General features: G+C 35.3%; 1 pseudogene; it reads left to right on the top strand.

Annotated features, from left to right (window-relative positions):
• The first annotated feature begins 4,435 nt into the window (after nt 1-4,435).
• LOC132270463 (beta-fructofuranosidase, soluble isoenzyme I-like) lies at nt 4,436-13,460 on the top strand (annotated as a pseudogene).
• The last annotated feature ends 221 nt before the right edge of the window (nt 13,461-13,681 follow it).

The raw sequence follows: 13,681 nt of genomic DNA, 5'->3' as shown, positions 1-13,681 counted from the left end.
TTCTGCAGTTAGTGTGCATAGAAGAACTTTGGTGAGATTGTTTGGTTCTATTTCATATAACCTCTTTTGATCTATGAAGGCATGCAACATTATCTTCATGTTATATGATTGTGCTATTTTTTATTGATGAGAAACCACATGTTTCTCTAATATGTTGAATCATAGATCTTAACCAAATGCATTCCATGTTTGACTTATGAGCTGCAAGTATCTCATAATGATTTGAAGAATGTGTAGTAATTGTCTGCTTCACTGATACCATGATATAGAAGTGCGTGCTAATTAGTTGACTGAAAAGCTATGTCAGGCCGTGTGCAATTTATAAGATACACAAGAGCACTAATTGTACTGATATATGACATTTCAAGGCCAAAAAGTTCTATATCATCCTCTTGAGGACAAAAATAATCTTCCTTCGCATCAAGTGCTTGGACAACCACTTTAGGAGCTCCATAGATGAGCTTCATCCATATAAAAATCGCTCCAGAATATTTTCTGTGTATGTTGATTGGTGGATGAGAATTTCGCTCGATATATGTTTGATTTGCAAGTGAAGACAATTTTTTTTCTTTTCAAGATCTTTCATCTCAATTTCTTTCTTTAAATAAGTGGCCGTATTTTTGAACTTTTGAGATGTGCCAACAAGATTCAGATCATCAACATACACTACAATAATAGCAAATCCAGATTTTGATTTCTAAATAAAAATGCATGGACAAATTGGATTATTCATATACCCTTCTTTACTCGCTGAGGCGATTATACCACATACGCCTAGATTGTTTTAATCCGTACATGGATTGTTGCAATTTTATCGAGTATATACGTTGTGGTTTTGTTTCAGGCATTTTAAATCCTACTGGAATTTTCATATAAATGTTATTATCTAGTAATCCATATAAATATCCCATAACTACATCCATTAGATGAATATATAGTCTTTCTGTGACTGCCAAATTTATTATAAATTGAAATGTGATCGCATTTATCATAAGAGAATATATCTCCTTATAATTAATAAAAGTCTCTGTGAGAAACCTTGAGCTACCACTCGGGCCTTATATCTCATAATCTCATTATTCTCATTATGTTTTCGTAGAAATACTCATTTGTACTCAACTTGATTGATACCCTCAGGTGTCTAGAATAGAGGTCCAAAGATTTCTTGTAACAATCTTTACCAAGTTTCTGTGAGAAACCTTGAGCTACCAATCGGGCTTTATATCTCATAATTTCATCATTCTCATTATGTTTTCATATAAACACTCATTTGTGCCCAACAGGATTGATACTCTCAGGTGTTTAGACAATAGGTCCAAAGACTTCTTATAACAACCTTTACCCTATCCAGACACAATATTGTCCGTTTTTGGCTCTCCCAAACCAGAGACTTCCTAAGGGATCACCTATCCTAGTATTACTCTAGGTTAAGTACGCTTAACTCCGAAGTTCTGGTAGGTTCATGACTATCACGGCTTTAAAACACGTTATATCATAGAAGGGTGTTGAATCTACATATAACACTTGCCTTTTCCACACCAGGTGATGTGAGATTGTGCACTTATAGCTCGCCCAGTGTGGTAGCCTACTAGGGCCTCACAGCCGCTTACATAGGTTGCCACAATCCACCCCGTAGGAGGCTCGATGTCCCCATCGTTACACTTCTGGTTAGGTAAGGCCGTGATACCATTTGTAACAACCCTCACCCTACCTATAATACACAATATTGTCCGCTATTGACTCCCTCGGACCAGAGACTTTATAATACTCCTAATTTTCAGAGCATATATTTAATTATTTTAATTGCATTTAATTTAATTATTTGACTATTTGTTTATGTGTTTACCTGTTTAATTGGTTTAATTATTTATTTAGTAATTGATAATTTATTTGTAGATGCTAATTGACTTGTTATGTGTTTTATTTGTGATTATTTGTATGTATTTGTTTAATTATTTAGGTTTTTTAATTATTTATTTAGAAGAGGTGGATTGGGCTAAGTCTTTGGACCAATTTAATGGGTCTTGGACTACTTGGAAAGAAGTCTAGGTGGGTGTGGATTTTAGGCCCATGGGGTTGAGGTTATATATATATATAGAGAGAGAGAGAGAAATAAATGGAGTTCCTAGAATAACAGGAGTATTGAGGTCTTTGACGAGGATAAAAGGTGTCTTGATACAAAAACCTTGGTTGCAAACATGGGATATGGTTAGCTTGTACTGAACAATAAGTCGTGAACCATTAGCACCTTGAGGTCATTCTTTGGTTTTCTCAAAGTATTTTGTAGGAACAAGTCCTTCATTAATACAGTTGAGATCAATACCAGAATCAGTAAGTGCTACAGTTTGAATGGTAAAGGTTTTGTTGATGACAATTTTGAGTTAACATGCCATTTCTGGAATGTTATTTGGGTCAGGAGGTTGATATAGGCCTCATTGTCTTTGGTAAGACTTCTAGAATCTTGCTATTCAAGTTTGGAAAAAGACATAGGTTGTAGGGCATCTATCTGGGATTGTTGAAAAATGAGTTGGCTTCTGAGAGTAAGAATGTCATGAGTAGTGAAATCATTCAAAGCTTTATTCTTTTAATTTAGGATGGAAATCTCTTGCTTGGTTTGCTTGATTTCTTTATGGAGGTCTTAGATCGTAATTGGCATCTGGAGCTGTGTACCAAATCTTTTAAAGATATCAGTAAGATTGTAAGTGTTTGGTATAGCAACTGGAGTTTTGTCACTCCTTTGGCCAATGTTGTTGGTGAATTTTGCGTTGATCGAGATCCTCAATTTTATCAATAAGTTCTAACATAAATTCTTGATCTTTAGTAATCATGCAAATGCATTTCGTTTTGATAGGCTGGTTATCAAAAGATTGGTTTGAGGAGTCAGAATTATAGTTTGTATCAGCATGATAGTCATCCTCTTAGATATCATTGATATCATTCTCAGATTCCTCATTAGAAGTGTTTAAAGCATTTACATCAATTGGCTTCTGACAGTTTCAGGGAGATCGAGCTCATTGATTTTCTGATTGGCTTTGCAATCACGTTTGTAGTGACCCATTTTGCCACACTTGAAGCATTTTATTGTTGCTTTGGAAGGAGCGAGCTTCTTCTGGAATTGTTTCAAAGGAGGGACGCGTTCTTGTCTATTTTTCTCAGAAGAAAGGTATTTGTCCACAAATGAGGGCTTGTTCTTGTGATACTTTGATTTGTTGTTGTACCTTTTGGAGAAAGGCTTCTTATAGCGGTTATGACTTTTTCGTTTGGAAGGAGAGGTTAGGTTTTCAAAGCCGAATTATTTACAAAAAGATCCTAATTCTTTTCTGCTTGTGGCATTCTCATGCTTGATTTGTTATTGAAGTTTGAAATCTGTACAGAGAGCTATTCTTTCAGCTGTGATGGTACTAATGATGTCACTGTAAGTAAACGAATCATAAGAATATGACCATTGTGTTTTGATCTGAAATGCTTACGAATTCTTTCAGCAAAGAGATTGGGGAGTCCAACACTGAACTTTTCTTTCCAAAAGGCTTGGTTACAATCAGTCTTGGTAAGAACCTTTGAAAGGAAAACATCTTTATACCATCTGAAATCCTGGAGTTTGTAGCACCTAAGGTTGGCTAAGATCTCTGAGGTTTTGTCTTTAACAATTGAGAGGTCGCCAAGGAATTGTTTGGTGAAAGAGAAAATGAGTGTAGCAACTGCATCTTTTATATCATATCCTTCTTTTGTTTTGATCATTGTTCCTTTGGGAGTTGTTTTAACAGAATAAAGAATGGCATGGCGTTTATTAGGAGTAAGGATGTTGTCCCACCATCCTTTGAGTTATCCTGTAAAACCCCCTACTAAAAGTTGTGATATGGTATGATTAGATGAGTCATTCTTGGTCTTGTAAGTAGTACTAACCACGGTTATTTCTTGGAGGGTATTGAGAATGAGATTCTCAGCCTTGCCATCTATGTTCCATTTATAAATGGTGCCACTATGGTAAACAGCTTGAGAGAATTGTCCTCTTTCTTCGATATGTAGGTCTGGAAAAGTCGGCCTAGGATAATAGTTTCTAGAAGAGGTGGGTTCTAAAGCATTGATGTGCTGGTTTTGGAAGGTTTATGTAATTTCATCAATTTTAGTGTCAGTACCAATTTCTTGGTCTAGAGTATTGATGTTCTTAATGGTCATCGATCGATCTGGTGTATCAGGAATTGTAAATGTGGAAACCATGAGGGATTCGATTATCTTAATCCTATCCCGTGCTTCTTCAATAGCGCTACGCTTGGATAATTGTTTAGACAAATGTAGGGGAATTTCATGGGTAATGAAAGGTGGAGCATTGTCTGACTGGATGGGGATAATTTGTTCTTTTTGAAGCAAGGTTTCAACTCGAGAAAGTTGAGCGCCAAGAGTTTGTAGGTGCTGGTTTGTATAGTTATTTTGTTCCATGATACTTCGTACATCACGAGCAGTGGAAGGTGTATTATCGACGGCTGTTGCCTTCGTCTTAAAAGGGGAAGCAGTAAGGTTGACAGTTCCTTCTGCCTTTGTCTTGAATTTGACTGCTTCAGCTGGAGGGTGGATGGCTTCAATGGTTTCACCGCAGGATGTTTGCCATGTGGTTATGGATTTGGAGGTGACGTTTAAGGATTTGATTGTCGAGAAAGGAAAATCAATATCGTTATCAATACGGTATTTTTCAAACCATGTAAAGAAAGGGGTTGAGAACTTGTGGTGTATACAAAAAGCATACCATTCTTCTCTAATTTCAAGGGTCCTTTATGTCGAAGAGGAGGGATGTCTTTTTCTTCAGTCTATTCGCTTTCATCGTCCTGGTAAACTGGCTTAGCAACTTCTTTGCTTTAAACTCCAATGAGATTTGGATTTTTTGTAGGTGTTCCTGAAAATGATTTTCTGGAAGGGACTTTTGAATAGTTTGTTTAAGGGAAAGAAGCTTGAGAAAATGATGATCTAGGTGACTCTATTTCTCTGATGGAAAGTCTATTGAGCCTGTTAGAATTAAATCTAACTTTTACCGTTCCATCAAAAAATTGAGATATTTATTCTAACCTTTTATTCTCAATCTTTGAAGAAGGAACTACATGCTTGAGAGTCCATTCTTCTGGGAAGGTGACTTCATTCCAAGTTATGGTTCTTCGAACATAAGTGTGTGAATTCTCATTACTAGCATGGAGAAGGAGGGTTTCGCCTTTGGGAGACTCACGAAGAGCTTGTAGGCTGACCTGAGTAGTCATGACTTTGTAATGGACTCTATAAACAACATTGAAAGGTATGGCTCCATCCATCATTTCATAACCACTACTTGAGACATTGAGGGTTAGAGTATGGAGGATTGTTGGGTCATCAAGAGCTACTGAGTAATTCGAAAAATAATTGAAGTATTGCCGGCCATCGAAAAGGCTAGTTTGGCAAACTCCTAACAAAGAGGTTTCAAAATTGAGATGCCTACAATCTTTAAGAGTAAGCATGATAGAAGTGTTAAGTCCTCCTGAGGTAAGAGGTTTGACTGCAATTTGGACAAGTCCTATATGTAGGAATTTGTATTTCTTCTGGTGTTCGACTATGGCTCTTTTTTGCAATAGTTGGATGATTTCAAAAGGGTTTTTGAGAGAAATGGTTTGTTATACAGTTTTGATAGAGTATCCTATTTTGAGGTTGAAAGTTGAGGATTTATAAATATCTTTAATGGGAACCTTGGGTATATTCCAAGTATCCCACTGATTATTCTGACCGCTATCAATATGTTGTTCTTTTTGGTTAACTATCATTCTTCCTCCTAGAGGAGGTGACGATCTCGAAGACATGCTTCTTTTGAATAAACTTATTGAACCTTTCCTAAATGACTGTTCATCCGACCAACCCTAAATGGCACACCTAGCCTAAACGGGATCCAGGTTCGGAAACAGAAAAGTAAAAAGGTTAAACTTATTTAATCACCACGCATGGCTTTAATACCATAAACACCCAGGATAAATGATTGATAATAAACTATGATAGAAACATAATATTAAAAACAGAAAGATAATCAATGAAATACAGAAATATGTAAGATATTATATAAATAATAAAATTTGAATAATTTTGAAGAACTTTGGATTGAAACTTGAAACTTACAACTTTGTTCTTTGATTACAATACTTTGGTCTAAGCTGAGCTCCTTGGAGAAACTAAACTAGAAATTAAAAATTACAATTTGGACTGAGAATTTGAAATGAAACTAAGAACTCAAACTTTGTTATAGCTTGAATCGAATAGCATGAGAAGCTGTTATTTATAGGGCCTCGGGGCAGCCTTGGAGAATGGTGTGATTCAGCCACGGTTCACCCAAAGTTTGCAAAGTGGACTATGATGAGTGTGGCCAAGTTTTACATTTATAATTTGCCACTACTACCTTTCACTAAAAATATAGTTAGGGCGAGTAGGGATCGTCCTAAGGGATTGGTGGGTCGTATTAAGCTGTGGAATCGAGATTAGGGTTAGTAGGTCGAGTGATCAAAAGATTGGTTGGTGATTAAATTATACTAAGATGCAATTTAAACTTAAGTAAACAATTAAATGCAATAGAGAGAAAAGAAGAGAGAGAGAGATCTTGGGGTTTAGAGATCACCACTAAGTATAGCTTTTCTACACCCTTAATGAATGATTAATGAGAGGGAAAACATGTATTGCAATAATAGTGTGTGTGTGTGTGTGGTTGTTTCAACAAGCATGGATTACTAATTAAGTGTATATTGTCTAAGCAACATTGTGGATAGCACAATATATCAAACTAAGCCATTAATCATTTCTTTAAGCTCACAATCCAAACACATCACAAGGTTAGAGACATATGCTACTTGTTTTCATAAGTATGGAACATCAAACAACAAGCATGGATTGTCCTCCCATTTAACATCTAAACTACAACTACATTACAATTAACCTAATGACATGAAATTAAACTAATTAAACTAAGGGAGAGACACAATCCATCAAAAAATGAGTATGAACCATCAAATAAATCACAAGAGCATTCTATTAAGCACTATATCTTGACAATCTCTAGATCTATAGTATCAATACACATAGACATGCATCAATAACACCAAAATATAGAGACAAACACATAAACATCTATTCTAGCATACATAGACATATGAATAGAATAAAATGATCAATTGGAAGCATTAAACCACATAAATCATTGAATAAATAAGATCTATGTATATAAAAATGTCAAAACATATATCACAATACAAATCCCCTCAAAAATACATAAATCAAGATGTAGAAAGCATGCTTAGGGCTAACTCTAGCCCCAAGAGGATGTCTAGCCACTCATGGATGGTGTCCTCCAACCCTCAAGGGCTAACTCTACGGTAGAAATTGCTGCTCTTCTTGGTTGATGGAAGAACTCCGAGCTTGTGTCTCTAGCCTCATCTCTTCTTTTCTTCCCCATTAAGAATATGATATATCAATTGTGTCAAAAGTTTCTCTAGTATATCTTTCAAGAATGGCTCATATTCCTTATATAGGTAGGTTAAAATGTCACCCCCGATGACCTGGGCTCGTATACCAATATTCCTCCCAATGATTGGATATGAGATAACTTTTAATAAGCTTGAAATTGAATTTTCTCGCACTTCGGAAGTTCGATCGATCGAATATTCTTTGAGATTGATCGAACATAGCTGAGATTTATCGAACTTAAGCTGGATCGATCCTCTATAGCGGCGCCTTTTTGGATAAAGACAAGTCTGAGATATTTTGGAGGTATTTTTAGGAAAGAGACAAAAGTGGTAGGTGTGGTGGTACAACTGGATAAGATGAAATCTTTTCGATCGATTGGAAAAAAGTTGGATCGATCAAACTTTGTGGGAGTTTTGGATAAGGACAAAATAGCTCAGATCCATCTTGAAATGCTGAAATCGATCAAAGTTGGATCGATCGAATATTTCCTGAGATCGATCGAACTTGCTGAATTTCCACCACTTGCTTCCTTTTGCTCCCACTTTGCTCCTTTCTTTAATTCATCTCAAGATTGCTTCAATTATGCTCTTATTTAGCTGAGTTAGCTTATTTAGGGGATAAGTATCTGAAAATGGAAATAACACGAAATTAGTCTAAAATGGGAAAGTAAGATAGATAAAGGTCCTAGAATACCTAAGCTTAAGGGGTTTAAATGCGCACTTTTCAGTGCTCATCAGAGAACCTTGGATTCCTTTAGGATAAGGAAAATGCCGGTTGCTATTGAAGACCATGTGCAATGGCTGAATTGAAGTGATTGAAAGATGGCTGCTGACTTCCATGTGCTATGAGAATAGAACTATAGCTCGCCATGCGTATTTAAAGTGGCTTTGGGTTCCTTTAATGAAATACGATTTAAAACTCATCTGCCATGAATGCCAAAAGGTGCCAGAAGGTTAATAATGGAGCACTGTGGATTAACTTTTTTAACTGAGAACTTTTGCCTTTATTTTATTTTATTTATTTATTTATTTTTTTTTGTCGCTAAGCTGTGGCGTTGACTGATTGATGTCTGAAACTTTAGAAGGGTAATAAAGACCATTTGAACACTTTGTTACTAGAGCTGTTGGCTGAAAATACCAAAACAGTCATCTTCATTGGCTTGGGCCTCTTCATTGGCTTGGGCCAGATCTATTTGGGAACTATGAAATGAAGAAGAACCATCACTTCTGTTATAACCCATTCTTAAGAAGGCTATAGGATTGACTTGGGCTAAAGCTTCTATTAGGAAAGCTTCATACTCATCTATGGATTTTGCTAAAGAAAGCCTTGGTTGTGTCTGGCTTTTGGACAGGAGGAAAGCTGAGGACTCTCCCAAACCAAAACATGAGATTGCAGGATGTTTTGAAAACCATTCTGAAATAGCTTCTGGAGTAACATCTTTGATCGAGAATTGGTCCCACCATTTAACTTTGAAAATTCTTCCTAGAAGAGGAAGATTTGAAGGAGAATTGACAATTTGGAATTACCAAAGAACTATCCATGACAATGCAAAATTTGCACAGAATAAGAATGAGCTGAGAAATTCCGAAAGCTCAGAAGGAGTTTGGAATTTTTCTTGGAAGATTGAAAATCCCTTAGACACAGAATCAGGGATAATTTCTTTGCAAGGACCAAAAATATACCACCAGTCAATAAATCATCTGGGGACATTCATGTTGAAGTTCTTTTGGAAAAGGATAAGCCAAGAATGGCTATAATCCTAGTTTTGGAAATAAAAGGAATTGTACCAAGCGTTTTGATAGTCCCAGTAATTGAAAGTTTGAGGATTGCGAGGTTGAGAAAATTGCCTCGGGGCATTGATGTTTTTACCCCAGGCTGCTAGAGTAAGAACTTTTTGAATTGTATAAGTGGTGTGAGAGAGCAAAGACTCATCACCAGGTTTTGAATGAGTTCGAATTTTGATGGACTCTGTGTCCACTAAAATAAACTCACAAAAATTTTGTATTTTTTCTAAAATCTGATGTAGGATATTGAAATCTTTTGACAAAATGATTTTGAGAAAGCAAAATTGGGTTTTTGTTAAAAAGCTCTTTTTTAACCACACAAATGGTTGATGGATTTGGTTTTTGAAAATAACGAGATTTTTTAGGAGTGGAATTACTTACCACCACTTGTTGCTTGAGGTTTCTTGAGGAAATTTGTTTGTCTGATGTTGAAGAAATTTCGGCATAAGATTTTTGCAAAGGAGGGAAGACTGGTTATTGGGATTGTAAGTAGGTTTGGATGCGGTCATATTGGACTAGGCCCATGTCTATGACATGTTGGGGAATTTTTGTTAGGGCTGAAAATTGGTTTGTATCCATTGGTGAGTGACTAACGGAAATTGCTGCTTCATCAAGTTGGACCTTATCGTACCAGCTTAATTTGAGAGGGGTTTGGAAAGTGGATGATTGTGCATTTTTTGTTTTATGGGGTTTTGTGTTTGCAATTGAGGCTCCTCTACCTGTCTTAGGAGGCATGACGACCGTCCCTAAACTTCTGTTTTTCCCTGTAAAAATTCTCTGGTAAGAAAGTCAGGAAGATAATTGTTTTCACCTTTTATATACTTAATGTCAAACTCAAAAACAGAAAGAATGGCTTGCCATCAGGCAAAATTTTGTTTTGAAGCTATGTTATGAACATCTTTTTGTAAAATAGTTTTTGCAGATTAGCAATCAACTAGAACTAAAAAATTTTGATTTAATAAATCACTTTGAAATTTGGAAATGCATAAAACTATAGACAAAATTTCCTTTTTGACAGTAGAGTAATTGCGCTGGGCTTGATCCCATGTGCCATATGCAAATTGGACTAATTGTTCTTTGCCATTTGTTTTTTTTGCTTAAGAATGCCTCCGTATCCTAACTCTGAGGCATCAATTTCTACAATTTTGAAGGCTTCAGGATCTGCAATAGACAGGCAAGGTAGATTCCTTGCTTTGCTTTTGAGGATTCTGACTATTCTAGTATGTTCATCAGACCATGGTGGAGATGACTTCTTAAGTCGTTGGCGTAATGGTTCACAAATAGGTGAAAGATCTTTGAAGAATTCAGAGAGGTAGTTTAAGCACCCTAAAAATCTTTAAAACTGGGTTTTGTCATTAATTTCATCAGGGAATTTGTCAGTAAATTGGATAAATTTGTGAATTGGAATGATAATACCCTGGTGGATCTGAAAACCTAGAAACCTAATTTTTGTCTGAAATAAGGTTAGTTTGGATAAAGAAAGTACAAATAAGGTTAGTTTGGATAAAGAAAGTACTAAACCATTATGCTTGATCGTCTGAGCAAATATATTGAGATGCTTCCAATGCGTTTCTATGGAAGAAGAAAAGATTAGTATGTCATCAATGTAAGCAATTGAAAAATAAGGAAAGGAGGATCCTTTGGGCTTGGACTGGAGAAACTGATAGTGAAGCTGATGATCTTTTGAAGGGATGGGCCTTTGTTCAGGTAATAATACTCATTCTAATTATCATTAAAAAAAATTTATTTATTTATTTTAGGAAGGTATCATCATACCAACCTTCTTATTATACTCCCTTCGTCCCAGTTTAAATGTCGTCATTGGAATTTGTGAGTCACAATTTCCAATAATGAGAATTAAATTGGGACGAAAGGAGTATTTAATTATTGGTGCTACCATTTCAAACCATTGATAATTCTATATCCTTCAGGCTTAACCTAATGACTTCTCTTTCCTAGTCATTTTGCAATAATTGAATTTATTGTCTGAAAACATAGTAAGAACATAGCAATAATTGGATTTATTGTCTAGCAATAATTGTCTCTGAATGTTTCTTTCATAGTTGATCTAAATTTATTTTCAGCTATTGATGAGTGTCAAGAAGAATACCCAAAAAGCTGAGAGGCCCCACATTTTTTTTAGATAGCATCTGATATATATGGATAATTGAAGAATATCATAAACACTTCACAACTGGTGATGATTTCAATAGAGGAAGTGATAGGAAGAAAAGTTTAAAATTGGTCAAAATTTTATCAATTGTGATACTAGACTTCCATTTTGCTTATTGACCCCATTGATAATCATGAACTATTAACACTTAAAATATGTGAAATAAAAATATTCAATTTAACCAATAAAATATAAAATAAAATTAACACCTTTTCATCTCCTGTATATATATAATATATATATATTTACTTATACCAATTAGTTTTATCATAAGCTAATTTTAAATATGCAACAAAACAGAAGTAAGTACCATAAAGAGCTCAAGAAAGACCCGAGGGGCCTTGTAGCTTAGTGATACTTGGTTACCTTCCTATGAGAGTTCAAGTTCCAATAACGGCAAAAATTGGCTGTGTGAGTAAGAAACGAAAAGAAAAATTAAGCATAAAGAAAAATTAATTTCTTCTTGTGTTTCACAGGCCATTCCCAGGACTGTTTTGTTTGACAATAAGACCGGAACCAATTTACTTCACTGGCCTGTGGAGGAAGTGGAGAGATTGAGATTGAACAGCACCGAATTCAATGAAGTTGAGGTTGAACCTGGATCAGTTGTGCTACTGAACATTACTTCAGCTACTTAGGTCTTTCGTTTATTTTGCTAAGATTTCCAGATTATTACTGTTTTATATTTCCCGAAAAAATTGTTAGCTTACAATGTACTTGTTTGGCAATGGTTGCAGCTAGACATAAGTGCCACCTTTGAAATAGATAGAGGCACTGGAGGCAACAGCTGAAGCCGACGTGAACTACAATTGCACCGGTGGTGCCACTGCAAGGGGTGCTTTGGGACCATTTGGACTTGTTATTGCTGATGAAACACTTTCTGAACTAACACTGGTTTATTTCTACATCGCCAAAGACACTGATGGGAGTGCCAAGACTTGGTTATGTGCTGATGAAACGAGGTATGCTTCTATTTTACTTGAATGTATATCTTATGCATTTAGTCCCCTGTATTATCTCTCGAATTAAATTACTACTATACCAGTTATCCGATTTTTGAATTGCACATGCTATTATATAATTCAGTAGTCTGTGTTTTTGGAGTTACTATTTCTTGAATCCAGAGTTATAACACCATATGTTTATCTATGCAGGTCATCCAAGGCTTCCCATGTTTACAGAAGTATTTATGGAAGCATAGTCCCTGTGCTTGATGGTGAAAAATTCTCCATGAGGTTATTGGTATGTCACAATCTCTTATTATCTTTTTATTTCCACATATATATATATATATATATATATATATATATATATATATATATATATATGTAGTTAAATTGGAGCCTAAAGCTTGAAATATAGTAAGGAAACTATTAAGAGCAAAAAAATGTTTTAGATCCATTTAGATGTAAACAAAAGTTATATGAGTATATAGAACTTCTAAATCAAAATTCTGCATCAGAAATGGCTCCTTACCTAAGGGGTTGATACTTGTTATACTATACATGAATTCTCCTAAAAGTTTTCGATAATCAACACAATCGGATTTAACTAAAAGAGAACATTCAACAAATTTTCTCCCGAAATTGGATTCAGGTTGATCATTCCATTGTGGAGAGCTTTGCCCAAGGAGGGAGATCGGTGATCACATCAAGAGTTTATCCAACAAGTGCGATTGATGGGGCAGCGCGGGTATTCCTGTTTAACAATGCCACAGGATTGAAGGTCACAGCTTCACTCAAGATTTGGCAAATGGATTCAGCTTACATTCACACTTTCCCCTTAGATCAGATACAATACTGAGTCCAAACTGTTGTATATAATTCTTTTTTTTTTTTTGTTTGGTTATACAAAAAAAAAAAAAAAAAAAAAAAAATTCAGAATATCAAGAATCTTGTGGCAACCGAACATTAGATATTGTATCCTTTCATTTTTCTGCAGAACTGCAATTTGAGGTCTTAGGCATTTCCATTGGCAATATCTGTTGTAATTCATCTGGAAAATAATTTTGAGATTTTCCTAATTTGGGTTATTCTTAAAACAAACTTCTCTTTTTTTTTTTTTTTTTTGATATTGAATTTGCTTATTTATCTAACCACGATGCTTGATGATCACCTAGTTACCTTGGGCTTCATACACATTCACTATAACAATCAATTACTTCTTCGAGTTCTTCTCACATTGTTACTTGTAATCCTCTCCTAAAAATGTAAAATGACAGATTGCTTCATAGGAATTCTCCCTCTTGAATACTCGGGGAACAAAT

This window comes from Cornus florida, unplaced genomic scaffold, assembly GCF_030987335.1.
Source record: "Cornus florida cultivar Cherokee Brave unplaced genomic scaffold, ASM3098733v1 CherokeeBrave_3.0.0_Hap2_Chr08, whole genome shotgun sequence".
Taxonomy (NCBI): Eukaryota; Viridiplantae; Streptophyta; class Magnoliopsida; order Cornales; family Cornaceae; genus Cornus; species Cornus florida.
This window is presented reverse-complemented; position numbering and strand designations above follow the sequence as displayed.